The sequence below is a fragment of the Diabrotica virgifera genome, chromosome 9 (assembly GCF_917563875.1).
Source record: "Diabrotica virgifera virgifera chromosome 9, PGI_DIABVI_V3a".
Lineage (NCBI taxonomy): Eukaryota > Metazoa > Arthropoda > Insecta > Coleoptera > Chrysomelidae > Diabrotica > Diabrotica virgifera.
Genome location: NC_065451.1, coordinates 108,866,298 through 108,880,836, shown reverse-complemented (window position 1 = coordinate 108,880,836; position 14,539 = coordinate 108,866,298).

Below are 14,539 nucleotides of genomic sequence, written 5' to 3'. Positions count from 1 at the left end.
TAACCTCTTCTTTATTGTTTAGGTGCTATAATAAAACAATTAAGGTTAGGAAAATACCGGCTGTAAAATGGTAAAAACCGGAATAAATTATATTCCTTAACGATGATTATTATTATAGAACTTTACGAGTCTTAAACAAAATTACGATTAAAGGCAATATTGTGGAGATAATTAATTAAGTTTTTAATATTTTGCTGCAAATAAGCTTTGGATATGAATGTAATGACTCTTGATAATTAATGAAAATTTAACACGTTTGACCGATAACCGAATAATCGATCAACTTAAATTTCTCAATAGGATAAAAGAAAACTTTATTCGTTTGTATTATACGAGTATTCTAAAAATTCCATAAGTTTTTCACCAAAAATGGTTTTCATATTTATAGCATCTTTTACAATAGCATAAGTGATTTTATCATTATCATCATAATTGGCCCTACAGTCTTCTGTGCATCTTGGCCGGCTAGCAGACAAGAGTCATTTGAAATTTTGATTGGGGGGGGGGGGAGGGGGCAAGCATTATATACCATACATTAATAACATTAATAACATGAACAACACAATAAAAGTAAAAGTGGAAGATGAACTAACTGACCCAATTGAAGCCGTCAATGGGATAAGACAGGGTGATTCCTTGAGTCCTTTATTGTTCAACCTGATCATGGACGAAATAATAAAAAAAGTAAGAACTAAAAAAGGATACCAAATGGGAGAAAAACAACTTAAAATAATCTGCTATGCGGACGATGCAATACTAATCTCTCAAAGTGAAGATAATTTACAACGTATGCTGCACCAATTCAACATAATCGCCTGAAAATTTAACATGTTAATTTCCTCAAAAAAGACAAAATGCATGGTTATAACAACAGATCCAATAAGATGTAAATTGGAGCTGGAAGGTCAGATAATAGAACAAGTAATGGAGTTTAAATACCTAGGCATCACACTATCTAGCTACGGAAGACTCGAAAGAGAAGTGGAAGATCAAGTGAATAGAGCAAACAGAGCCGCATGTTGCCTGAATGACACAATATGGAGAAATAAAAATATCGGAAAAGAAATGAAAGGCGGAATTTACAAAAGAGTCATCAGACCAATAATGACATACGCGGCAGAAACACGACCCGACACAGAGAGGACAAAAAGATTGCTCGAAACCAGAGAGGACAAAAATATTGCTCAAAACAGCGGAGATGAAAATCCTTCGAAAAATCGATGGTAAGACTCTATGGGACAGAGCTAGAAGTACAGATATACGACGGAGATGCAAGGTGGATAACATTAACAACTGGGTAAGAAACAGAAGAATAGAATGGAATGACCACATAAGCCGAATGACAACAAATAGGGTAGTCAGGACAGGGAGAGACGGTTCCCCAATAGGAAGACGATCAGTGGGAAGACCACGAAAACCATGGAACGACAACTTACTAGAGGCTCATTGAAAAAACATAGTCATGTCTATACAAAAAGAAGAAGAAGAAGAAGAAGACATTATATATGATGTAATGATGAAAATTGATGTATTTTTTGTAAATTTCACTCATTTTTAGGATCAGGGGTGACAAATGCCCCCCTGACCCTAACAAATGACGCCCCTGCTAGCAGAGAAGTCGCCACTCCTGTAGATTCAGAGCAACTTCCCTCCATCCTCTGACCCTTAGAAACTTAAGGTATCTTCTACATTACCAATAATTCTTCACACTACGCCTCTTATTCCTCTGCCTATTATAACGATATCATCAGCGAATGTGAGTAAGTGATGTCGGTCTATTGAATATAGTTTCATCGCTAATAGTTGCTTGCCTGATTGTCTTTCCAGGGCAATATTAAAGAAAAGGCACACCAGTGCGTCTCTCTATCTTAAACCATTATTAATATCAAATAACATAGAGTTTTGTCATTGGATTCTAATGCACGAGCTTACCTTTTGCATTGTTTTGTCAATTTAACTAACTTAGGTGGGATCTAGGGATGGCGGATGTTGATAAAACACCGGTTTTCGGTTATACCGCTTTTTTGTACTTACAATTAGACATGGCGGCTATAGCCGGTCAAAAAACCGGTTATTCTAAAAACCCTTGTTCGGTTTTTTAAACAATAGCCAATACCAATTACGTTACAATGTTAGATTTATACTGCACTTTAGTTTGCTGTACTCCATTCGCATCAGTATCAATATTATCGATATCTATAATATTGAGAGAATATAGCTATACCAAGATCGATATATAAATGGTTCAGGATAGCTTGTAGTAGAGCATATATGGATTCATAATGTGTCCAAAATATTGTAGCTTTTGAGATTTGATGGTGGTCTCGATTATTCTTCATTCTTTTGAGGGCCTTCTCATTTACGACTCGTCAGTTCATGAGATCTTAAGTATTTTCCGAAATAGCAACATCTCAAATGCTTCCAATTTTCTGCACATATATTTGTTCAAATTGGACGATTCAGCACCATAAAAAAGAACAGAAAAAAGTAACATCGCCAGATTCTTACTTTTACATCTTGGTTTTTCATCGATTATTACTTTAAAAAGAAAAAACCGGTTATAACCGGAAGAAAAAACCGGAAAAGCCGATTACTGCGGAGTAAAAAAACCGGGTTTAGGTTATAACCGGTAGGTTTTTCCCTTCCCTAGTGGGATCCCAAAGTAAATTATTGCATTATGTATTGCAGTTATTTTGTTCATAAGCTGCTTTGAAGTGGACGAAGAGATGAGGTAAGTGTATTTATGTAGGTATATTATATTCTAGTGACTTCTCTTAAGTTTGCCTACCTGCGTGTATTTGTTGTATAGTTGACTTGACAAAAAAGACAAAAAATAGAGATAAGAATCTTATATACTTCTTGCAATAAAGTTGACCACTTTTTTTATGCACCGGCCATATTATCTTTCCTTTAGGGGGTTATCAATTCATTTCTGTTTTATAAATTTATTCTGCCATATAAGTATTATTTATGAATCCCATAAAATACTAAGTGATTTCACAAATACACCCCCATACGGTACCCGTCAGCTAGTTCGGTACAAGCTCGTGCAAGGTCCCAGAATTCTGAAATAGGTATCATGAATAATTGGATGATCTACAATAGGCCAAGTGACTGTAACTGGTTAATAAAAGACTGTTTCAGATATAAAAAGAAAACAACTTCCCACCCCATCTGATTTGGCTTCTAGTACATCATCATTATCATCATGGCATCTACTGCCGCGCTCTTCTGGCTTCTCGGATTTGTTTGTTGCGGGGAATCAGTTCGCATTAACATATTGGATTTACCATTGATTGTGTGACTTGGCATCTTTTAAAATTTTTCCCCATTCGTTCCTGTTATTTCTTATAGTTACCCATTTTCTAACTCCCATCTTCTTAACACATTCGCTGCCTATCGAAGATGATGGATTTCGGATAGGAACCATTTTGTTAAACGGTACCTGACTGAGGTAAACATATCACTCGCTGGCGCGTGATGCGAAGATCCTCAAACTCGAGCTGGTTCTCCCACCTCCTTTTGGGTCTTCCTCGTGGTCTTCCTGATACATGTCTCCATTTGGTAATTTTCTTGATAACTGCTTCTGGATTTCTCCTTTCTATATATTTGAATTATCTGAGTCTGTGCCTTAATAAATATGATTATGTCTTCTTCTTTTAAAAGTTCTCTTACTTCGTGGTGCATCAGTTTTCTAAATTAATTATTGTCTAAGTTTAGTGGGACAACTATCATTCGAATTATTTTTCTCTTTAGAATCTTCAATCTTTTTTCGTCTTCCTGTGTCAGATACATTATTTCCACACCATATGTGATTACTGGTCTAATTGGTTTGTAAATTTTCAGTTTAGTGTTCTTAGTAAACTTCTTATCTTTGAAAAAGAAAGTTGTATTTCCAGTAGGTACAGTTTCCTGCCTGGATTCTTTCACTGATTACTGTACTTCTATCATTAGTTCCATTAACAGAGACCCCAAGATATAAAGTGTTCTACTTTGTAAAATTCATTATTTATTTTATTTATTAAGCGCAACAGGCCTTGTAGGCCTAGGGCTAAAATGTTTACATTTCTGATTACATAAATAATATAGTAAATAACTTAATATAACTTACATAACTTATAAATTTTATTTAAATACACTTCAGTCTTTTTATACACTCCTTCACAACCTCTCTCCATCTCCTTCTGTCCAATGCTAGTTCTTTCCATCTCTCAATGTTACTTTTCTTCAAGTCTTCATATACACTGTCCTTCCATCTTTTCCTTGGCCTGCCTTTCCTCCTCTTTTGTATTGGTCTTCGTGAAAGTACCATTTTTGGCATTCGTTTACTTCCCATTCTCTCTATGTGCCCCAAGTATCGTATTCTCTGTGCTTTGATCGTCGTCGTAATCGTTGGCTCTTGATATAGTTCTTCCAATTCTTTATTGGTTCTTCTTCTCCACTGACCTTCTATTTTCACACCTCCATATATTGCTCTTTGCATTTTTCTCTCCCATCTTTCTAACAGGTCTGTTTCTGACTTTTTGAGCACCCATGTTTCGCTTGCGTATGTTACTGTAGGTCTGATAACAGTCTTATAAATTCTTATTTTTGTTTTTCTTGATACGTATTTGGATTTCAATAATGTGCGTAATGCTCCATATTTTTTATTTCCTTTAGCTATTATTGCCTTTATCTCCCCTTCTTCATGACCATTTTCATCTATTTTGGCTCCCAGGTAAATAATTTCTTTGGCTCTTTTAAATGAGTATGTTTTTTCTCCATCTATTTGTACTATGATGTTATTCTCTTTTTCTTTTTGGATCTCCCCCATTATCATATACTTTGTCTTTTCTTCATTTATTTTAAGTCCGAATTTTTTGGCTTTTGTTATTATGTTTTTCATTAACTTTTGTAGTTCTTTTTTGCCTGTTGCTAATAGCGTCAGATCATCTGCAAATGCTATGCATTGGTGGCCGTTTTTAAATATCGTTTCTTGCATGTTTATTCTGCTTTTCCTGATTATTCCTTCCAATGTTAGATTGAATGCCATTGTTGATAGTGGGTCTCCTTGTCGTAATCCTTCCTTGGTTTGTAAAATTCATATTCACCAATATTCAAACTTGTCGCAATAACTGAATTTTTTCTTGAGCATGTTAGCTGTTTTGTTTTGTTTTTATTTATTGCTGAATCCCTTTTGGATGATTCCTTGCAAAACTTCGTAAATTTTTTTTAAACTCTTTAGGATTCAACTAATCAATACTATGTAGTAGCTCTTATTATTTCTGCTATGGCGACATTAAAAAATGTACTTCTAAATCTAGTACATAAAAAAATAAATTATATCTCTAAATTTTCTTACTAAGTATGTTGAGCGTGCCAGTGTATCTTCGGACTTTTGTTTTCATTATAAGGAACCAAGAAAAACCTATCGTTGATTACCTCAAAGCTATCGATGTTTTTGATATTTTTAGAGATACGATCTACTATTTTGATCCCAATCCTAAGTCGTTTCCCAAATGTTATTCTTCTGTCTAATCTACTGAGCTAAAATATTAATGTTTTATTATCTTATGCCAACGATGTGGTAACACTTTTGGTAATCTTCTTGTTTTATCAATACGTTAACGATGTTTTGCGAATTCCTCCCTTGCATTCTTGGCGCCAGTTGCAATAACTTACAGGTATAATAAAATCTTTAAAACATATTACTAAATTCATCCAGTTTAAAATTCCTTTCAAGTTCATAAAAATAAGAGAAAGCTTTTTATGGTATCTACAGGGAGGCTTGCACTTTACGAAAGATTCCCGAATATGAAACAAAGAATAATTTGATGGATTCGACCGTTACTTGATGGAAGTTCATTTTATCTAACAATAGAACACTGAAAACTTTTGTTTTTGATACTTCCCCAAAATTTATTATAAAGGCGCATTTAAATCAAAGCGAACACGAACGAACAAACGAATTCGTTCGTTAACTTTATTGTATTTGTACAGCGAGTCGAGCACGACCGAAGGAATTCGTTCGCATTCGCACATGTTCCAACCGATGTCGATAAGTTAGCGAATCATCAAAGGAAATCGTTGTTCAATGTGGACAGTGGATATACGATAGCGAGCGAATTCGTTTAGAAGTACAGTGGAACCTCGATAAGTCGGATTAATCGGGACCGCGGCCGATCCGGGTTATCGAAAATCCGGGTTGGCCGGAGAATATGGTAAAAATTAATAAAATACATATAGATAATAAACAAACACACATTATAATTGCAAAAACATGAAATACATATGCACAGTACATCATCTAAATTATGTACAGTTGTATACAGTATTGTTTATTTCTTGGTAAAAAACTAAGACAAAGCGAAAAAATATTTGTATTGTCTGATGAAAATCGATCCGGGTTAGCCGAACTTCCGGGTTATCGGAGGCCGACTTATCGGGGTTCCACTGTACTGATTTAATTTATTTAAAAATATTAGTTTGAGAGGGTTGTTTATTGTATAGTCGTGAAAACATAATTTTGTAATATGGAATGGACCAATGAAAAGATACATCAATTAATTGAGTTATATACTCGTAGAAATAAAGAATGCCTATGAAACCCGAAATCGAAGCTATATAAAATAATAAACAGAAAAACTGATGCTTGTTTTAACATTTCTATAGGAAGGAATGGGTTGTGATGTCTCTGAACTAAAAAAATGAATTAGCTTCTGGCATCATTTAGACCAGAAAGACAAAAAGAGGGTTCGAAGTGGTTTGCTTTTAAAAGCCTAATGTTTTTAATGGGTAAATTTCAACCCAGAAAGACTAATGAGGTAAGCAAATCAAACTAATTGCTAAAATATATTAAAAGCAAATTTATTTTGATACATCAATTTTAAAATTTATTATTTGAACATAATATAGTCATAATACCAAGAGCAAGCAACTTTGTCGAGGAAGAATTTTAAGAAACCTGGTTCTTTAATATATTATTCTCTATGCTCCCTCAAACAGCGTATAATACCTGCTACCTGGCTGCTGATACAGATTGCTTTCCTTAGTTCGAAGCACATTACAGTTGCCTACCTAAATATATTGAATTCAAAATTATTTTAAGAAGATAATTTTTTTTGTGATTTCTTTTGTAATTATTAGAAATATGAATACAAATATTTTGTCATTAATTTATATGCTAAAAAGTGTTAGGTTTGACCTGTGCTCTTGTGCAGAATGGAAGCATGGACGTTAACGGCCAGTTCCATGAACAAATTTGAAGTGTTTGAAATGTGGTGCCTACGTCGAATGCTTAGAATATCATGGACGGACAGAGTCAGAAGTGATTAAGTATTAAGAACAGCGGGTTTGCAGGATAGGGAACTTTTTAATTATGTTAAAAGTAAGAAGACTGCATACTTGGGGCACATATTACGAGGGGAACGCTAGTGGACAAGAATCCACAGCTATAAAATGCTTTGCAATGCTGCTAAAAACAATAATATTTTATAAACAAGACAATGTACGGTGGACGCCTACGAAGAAATGCACGGCATCTTAAGAAGAAGAAGAAATATGAATTTATAATTACTAGACATTTTTGGACGTTTTATTTATCTCAAACCTTAGTTGATAATGCCAGATTTAAATAAAACATTTCATCAAAATTTTCAATAAAATAATAAAAAATACCTGGATAAATTATTTTTGAGTCTGGAAATAATTTTTATTTATTTTAATTATTAAAATCAAACTTTTTAAATTAAATAATTATAAAATAGAGACAGGACAAAATCGTATCAAAATTTATGAATATGACATATTTTTTCCTTACAGAACACACATTGCATTTTATAAGCTTACAATAAGCTATTATTGTATTAAAATTTACCCAACAAGAAACACGACAATAAAATTAAACACAATGTGTGACTGGCCCATCTTAAAAACATCTGCGGGCAATATGCACTCCCGATCATCAACGAATGCGAACGTTCGCTTCAATGTAGATAGCCCTACTTTGTAGCGAACGAATAGCCAAGAAAGCACCTACGAATTCGTTTCTTCGTTCGTTCGTTCGTGTTCGCTTTGATTTAAATGCGCCTTAAAACTATGTGACTACAGCTGCTTCTGCAGAGTGCCAGTCTCAAGTGATTTATTGTACTACCTATGTGTTTGCATTTTAAAGTCTTTAACTGAATAGATTGAGGAGTGAGGAGCTATTTGTCTGAAGTTAGTTATTCAGAATTATATCTGTACTTTTCAATTTATTAATTTCCGTAGATTATAATAATGATAGTTTAAGGGCTTTATTTTGAAAATTAAGAATTTGAAACTGTTCATTAAAAGAATGATTATGATCTAGAAGATGAAGTGCGTATGTAGAACTGTCTGTTTTTCTGTTGTTGAAAGTACTTTTGTGTTCTGCTATCCGTTTGTCAAAGGTTCGACCAGTTTAACCGATGTAAGTTTTCGGACAGTCACCACAAGTCAGTTTGTAAACACCACTCTGTGGTTGCTTTCTCTTTCGGCTCTTATTGTTATTAATGTATTTGCTTAAATTATTGTTAGTTCTGAAAGATGGTGTTATTCCTTTATCTTTTTATGTATCTGGCTATTTTTGTTGATATATTGCCTGTATATGTGATGAAGCAGAAGGTACTGGGTACGGAGAATACGGAGAACTCATGCCCAATACTTTTCTAGATGTAACAATTACTAAACAAAGAAATTGCAAAGAGCTGGTTGCTTTTTAATACATTTATTCTGATTATTTTTAAACGATTTTAATTTCCAACCGTGTAGTAAGATTTTTCATCAACTTGTTTAATTCTGTCCAATCCGACTATTATTATTATTATATCGGGAATATTCTACCTACATTATTACACCGGGAATCATTTTTAGGTATTATGTTTTTGTTTAGTTACAACGAGTTTCCTAGTTTTGACAACTATTACATTTAAGAAAATGAACAATAATAAACTTTTATTTCAACATATAATGTCAAATTGTCATGAGGACAACACAAATCGGCAATTTTAAGCGCTCGAATGTAATTCGGTAAGATTATATCATGAATAAAACGGTATTAATAAATAATTTAACTAATATTTTATTGATATCTTTCTCTGAATATTTGCTAAACTATGCTCTTCACTTTGACAAGTTACAAAATGTGTGTCAAATAATTAGGATTATTGTCACTGAACGTTTATTTACGAAGAATTAAATTTTGTATGTAACTATTTAAAAAGTAATCTGTCGAATATCATGCGATAGTAAGAATAAATAAGAAAATAATGCTCCAATTTGTTTCTCAAACTCGTTTCCATTCGGCAATAGTCACTCGAGCCAGGCCATGCAACAAGTTTTCGAAAAATTTTTGTCAATTTATTCTCACTCTCTTGTGACATTATTGTTGCATATTTTAATAATATTAATTTCCAATGGTGTAGTAAGGTTTTTCATGACGTGTTTAATTCTGTCCAATCAGATTATTATTGTACTGGGAATAATCTACCAACATTATTATAGTGGGAATTATTTTTAGGTATATTGTTTCTGTTTAAATTAAAAAAAGTTATTCGCAAATATACATATACCTTATATAAAAGTGAAAAAAATATTGTATTATTTGAAGTCTGTTCACCCAGTAGAAGCAGAGTTGTAGCTAATGAAAAGTTGGTCAAATTCCAGATATAAGATTTCAACGTGAACTAACCAAAAAACCAAGTACTTTTCGGGAAAAACTCATTGCAGCTTTTTTAAAGCTTAAATAAGGCTTTATTTTTGTTTCTAAAAAAGTTTCTAACAACAAAACTAAGTAAGGTATTATCAAAATAATGTTGATAACTTCTTTTTGTTGTTTAAAAAATCGTGAAAATCACCCCCCAATTAACACCCTAAATGAAATTAGTCGTTACCGCTTCACAAATTAGGTACTTTACTTAGGTAATGTTTATCAGATCTGTAAGTTTCACTGATTAAAAGTGCTTATTTTTAAAAAGGATAGAGTTAAATGAGCTTGAACGAGTCACTAATCACGAGTGTATGTAAATTTTGAACAGCCATATTTTAACCAATTTTAGTCTTAAATGAAAACAAAAGTTCAAAATATTTAGAATAGCAAGATCTCTATTTTTTACTCCTTGCGATTTTTGGTACCGCAATAATATTTTAGTTATGTTTTAAAAAAGGTTTTTTTAATAACAAACAATTCTACTTTTAAACCAAATTTTTTCAAAAATGAGCTTACAGATCTTACTCGATAAAATTATACAATACATAAGTCAAGTAATTTGTGAAGCGGTAATGATTAATTTCATTTGGAATGTAATAATACTAATTAGGGGGTTACATTTATGATTTTTTTTACAAAAAAAGACCAACTTTATTTTGAGCCTAGCTGACTTAATTTTAATGCTACAAACTAAAAAAAAAACAAAAATAAAGCTTTTTTTTAAATTCTAAAAAAGTTGAGATGGGCTTTTCCCGAAAAGTATTTCATTTTTTAGTTACTTGACGTTGAAATATTCGATTTGGAATTTGACGAATAAGAACCAACCTTTCATTAGCTACAACTCTGTTTCTACTGGGTCTACAGACTTCATATATACACCATTTTTTCACTTTTTTATAAGCTAAATTTTGGCTAAGGACATTTTTTTTTCGATAAAATACTTGCTAGTCAGTTTATCCAATTCCGTACTTATTTTGAACGTATGTTTTTCCACCATGTGAAATTTACCATCGAGGCAAAAGCACACGTCTCAGCAATTTTAAATATCACTTTTTTTCTATGACATGTTGGCTATGTATATGCCAAATTGCATGTCAATTCAAGAGGTTTTTTAAAATATACAGTAAAAACCGTCAGTACATGTACTAATAATAAAAAAAATGTCAAATAAGCTTATATAAACTGTAGTAAACATTTTCCAAAACTGTATTATTAGTGTATTCTTTATGAAGGACCACCATGTACCTAATTTGTTTCGCTTCAGTGAGCCCAATTAAATAATCGTGACATAAATTGACTAGGTATGTATCCGTATTTCCAATATTACCAATAACTCTCATCTTCAGCATTACGTCATTGAACTAATAAAATAATCTTTACAGCTTGAGCCTTGAGTTACTTCTTACGTCTTTCTTAATTTTATTTTTCTCAAGCAGGGCTTCTTCAAAGCGCAAATGCGTCAAAAGAAAAAATATACATCCGCTATATTTCTCAACTTTTTTAGTAATTATCAATAATGTCGCTACAATTCCCATTTGAATCACCAGCCTTCGAAAGGAGACGGTGCAATAAGAATAAGAATGTTTAAAATGTACATTGAATTTTTTATGCATCCTCCTTCTCCTCCTTTATCTTTTCTCCTTCGTAAGGATGTAGTGGCGTCATGTAAGTCCTTTGACTATTTCTGTCCAATTCTCTCTCTCCTGCGCGTGTTGTTTTGCTTCGGAGAGTGAGTAACCAGTCATGTCCTTTATTTGGTCCGACCATCGTAATGGAGATCTTCCTCTGGACCTTTTGCCCTCTACGTTGCCTTCAACTATCATTCGTTCCATGCCTTCTCTTCTTCTAGTTATATGTCCAAAATATCTCAGTATATTTTGGTTGATCGTTGTGGTAAGTATAGTTTTTATGTTAAGTTCGGCTAATATTGAATTATTTGTGCGATGTGCGGTCCATGGTATGCGCAACATTCTTCGTAGACCCACATTTCAAATGCCATTATACATTTTGAATCTGCTTATTTGATGGTGCAAGTCTCTGAAGCGTAGGTGACGATAGGAAATATTAACGCTCGAACAAGGCGTAATTTTTTTGTTTTTTTTTTGTAATTTCAGTATTCTTCCACATTTTTGCGAGTTTGGCTGTTGCCGACCTGGCCATTATGATGCGTCTACGGATCTCGTCTTCGCATCCTTCACTGTTGGTAATAACGAAGCCTAAGTAATTAAATTGTCTGACCACCTGCCAAGTTTCTTATCTCCATTTGGTTGTTTCTGATTCTATCGATGATCATTACTTTGGTTTTCTCTATATTTATTTTCAAACCATATTCCGTACTCACCGTTCCTAGACTATTCATAATTTCTTCCAGTTCTTCTGGCGAAGACACTAATATAACAGTGTCATCGGCATAACCTAGGTTTTTGATTTTTCTTCCTCCTATAGTTGCTCCATCTTGCCATTCCTCAAAAACTTGACGCATAATGTGTTCACTATATTATATTGAATAGAATGGGGGATATTATACATCCCAGTCGCACTCCAGATTTTAATTTGAAGTTTTTCGAAACCACATTATTAACTCTTACATTTGCGATGTTATTTACATAAAGTTCTTGTAATAAATAGATTAGATGTTCTGGCATACCCATTTCTATAAATATGTGCCACATTTTATCCCATTTTACGTTATTGAAGGCCTTGGAGTAGTCAACAAAGCACAAATATGTTTCTATGTTAAACTCTCGAGATTTTCCGACAATTTGACAAACATTAAGAATGTGCTGTTCTCTTGATCCTCTACCTGGGACGAAACAGCATTGTTCTTGGGGAATTTGCGGTAACAGAATTGATTTTAATCTTTCATTGATGATTGTTATAAGTACTTTGCTCGCGTGGGATATTAACGCTACTGTACGGTAATTACTGCAATCTGTCGAAGAACCTTTTTTATATATGAGAATAAACGTGAGTTTACCCCAGTCATTTGGCCACTTTTCGGTATTCCAGATCTCATTGCAAATTCTAAGCATTTGTTCCGTCCCTAATTCTCAATATTCGAGGTTCTTTTTCATAACTTATTTTCTCTGTATTATGGTCTGGATCGTTGTTAGAGAATAGTATTTCACGATATTGTTTCCACACAGTATAAAGAGGGATCTCTATATACTCTATATACTGGAACCTCTATATACTGTGGTCTGGGTTTGTTGTGGCATTTCCACTATTATCTTTGATGATCTATGTCTGTGGTTTGAATTCTCTCGCTAGATATTTGACTTTTAAGAAAAGTTCTCTAGATTATTGACGGTCAGCATGTTCCTCTAGTTGTTCACATATATTGTTTATATAATTATTTTTGTCCCTTCTGCACAAGTGTTTTATAGTTGTATTTATGGTGCTTATCTCTATTTCTTTTTGTATTGAATTTGATGTGCCGTTTCTAAGTTTTCGTCTTTCTTCTACAAGGTTAAGAGTTTCTTCAGTCATCTAATGTTTTTTCTTATCTATTTTTTCTTTGGGGTTTGTGTTGTTGATGGCTTCAGCGATCAACTTCTTTGTGTATTCCCACGGTTTGTCAGGGCCTCCGGTAGTCACTGGTAGGTCAGCATTTGCTAGTGATTCTCTAAACTTTTCCGGGTGTTTTGGAACCAATTTTTGTCTTTTATTTGCAATTGTTTTAATGTGCAACTCAATCCGAAATTCTGAGCTCCTCCATCGTTTAGTGATAAGAATATAATCGGTTGGGTTCTTGTATCGTCTTCCAGGCGAAGACCATGTTGATAATATTTGCGGATAATGTTTAAACATTGTGTTTACTATACTAAAATTCATATCGATGACAAATCGAAGGAGCCTTTTACCTCTGTCATTTCGCTCACCTAAGCCATGCTCACCTATCGTTCCTTTCAAATGTTTTTCTACTTTCGTTCTTCATATTCTTGCGTTCCAATCTCCTATTATCAACATTGGTTCTATCTTAGGGATGTTAGAGATGGTTCCATGTAATAGATGGTATGTTTCTTCCACTATATCTTCTGTCGCTTCGGATGTTGGCATATATACCTGTATAATGTGCATTTTGACTGGTTTAGCATTTAGGGTTATTTTTGTTATTCGATCATTTACTGGAAGGTATTCATGTACATATTTTGACCAATGTTTTTGGCTTAATATTGCTACGACTTTTTGTCCTGATTTGTTAGCTCCTGACATGAAAACTCTATAGTGAGTGGCTTCCCAATGCCCTTGACCTTCCAGTTTGTCTCAGATATCCTGCAGATATCTATCTTCTCCTTGATCGGTTCATTTTCTATTATATATAATTTACCTGGCTCTAGCAGTCCCCTTACATTCCATGTTGCGATGCAGTGTTTTTTACGTAATGCCAAGTATGATCTTCCAGTATCCCATTTCCCAGATATTGCCTGGTCGTCCACAATCATCTGCCCGGTCGCCCATTTCACACCACTCGACCCGGAATCGATACGGCGCCGGTTGCTAGCTTGATTGCAAAGCACAGAATTTCCTTGCCTAGTCGTCATTTCATAACGCTCTCTGGGAAGATAATCAGGTGGTTTCCCGTTGCCTGCCTGCTAGCAGTATCACAGCCGGTTGAACTAAGATGTAGTTGCCGCCTGTGAGTATTTTACACCAGACCTGTATGAATCACACAGCCCCAGAGCAATAATGAATGACGTAGCTGCTGCCCTATGTCATGCCCTCAGTTAATCTGCGGGTACTTATTCGGTTTAACCTTATTCATACCTATCCTGCATATCTACAAGAACCTTCCCTATCAGCCATTGGGACACACCGTGTCGGGGTTGAGGA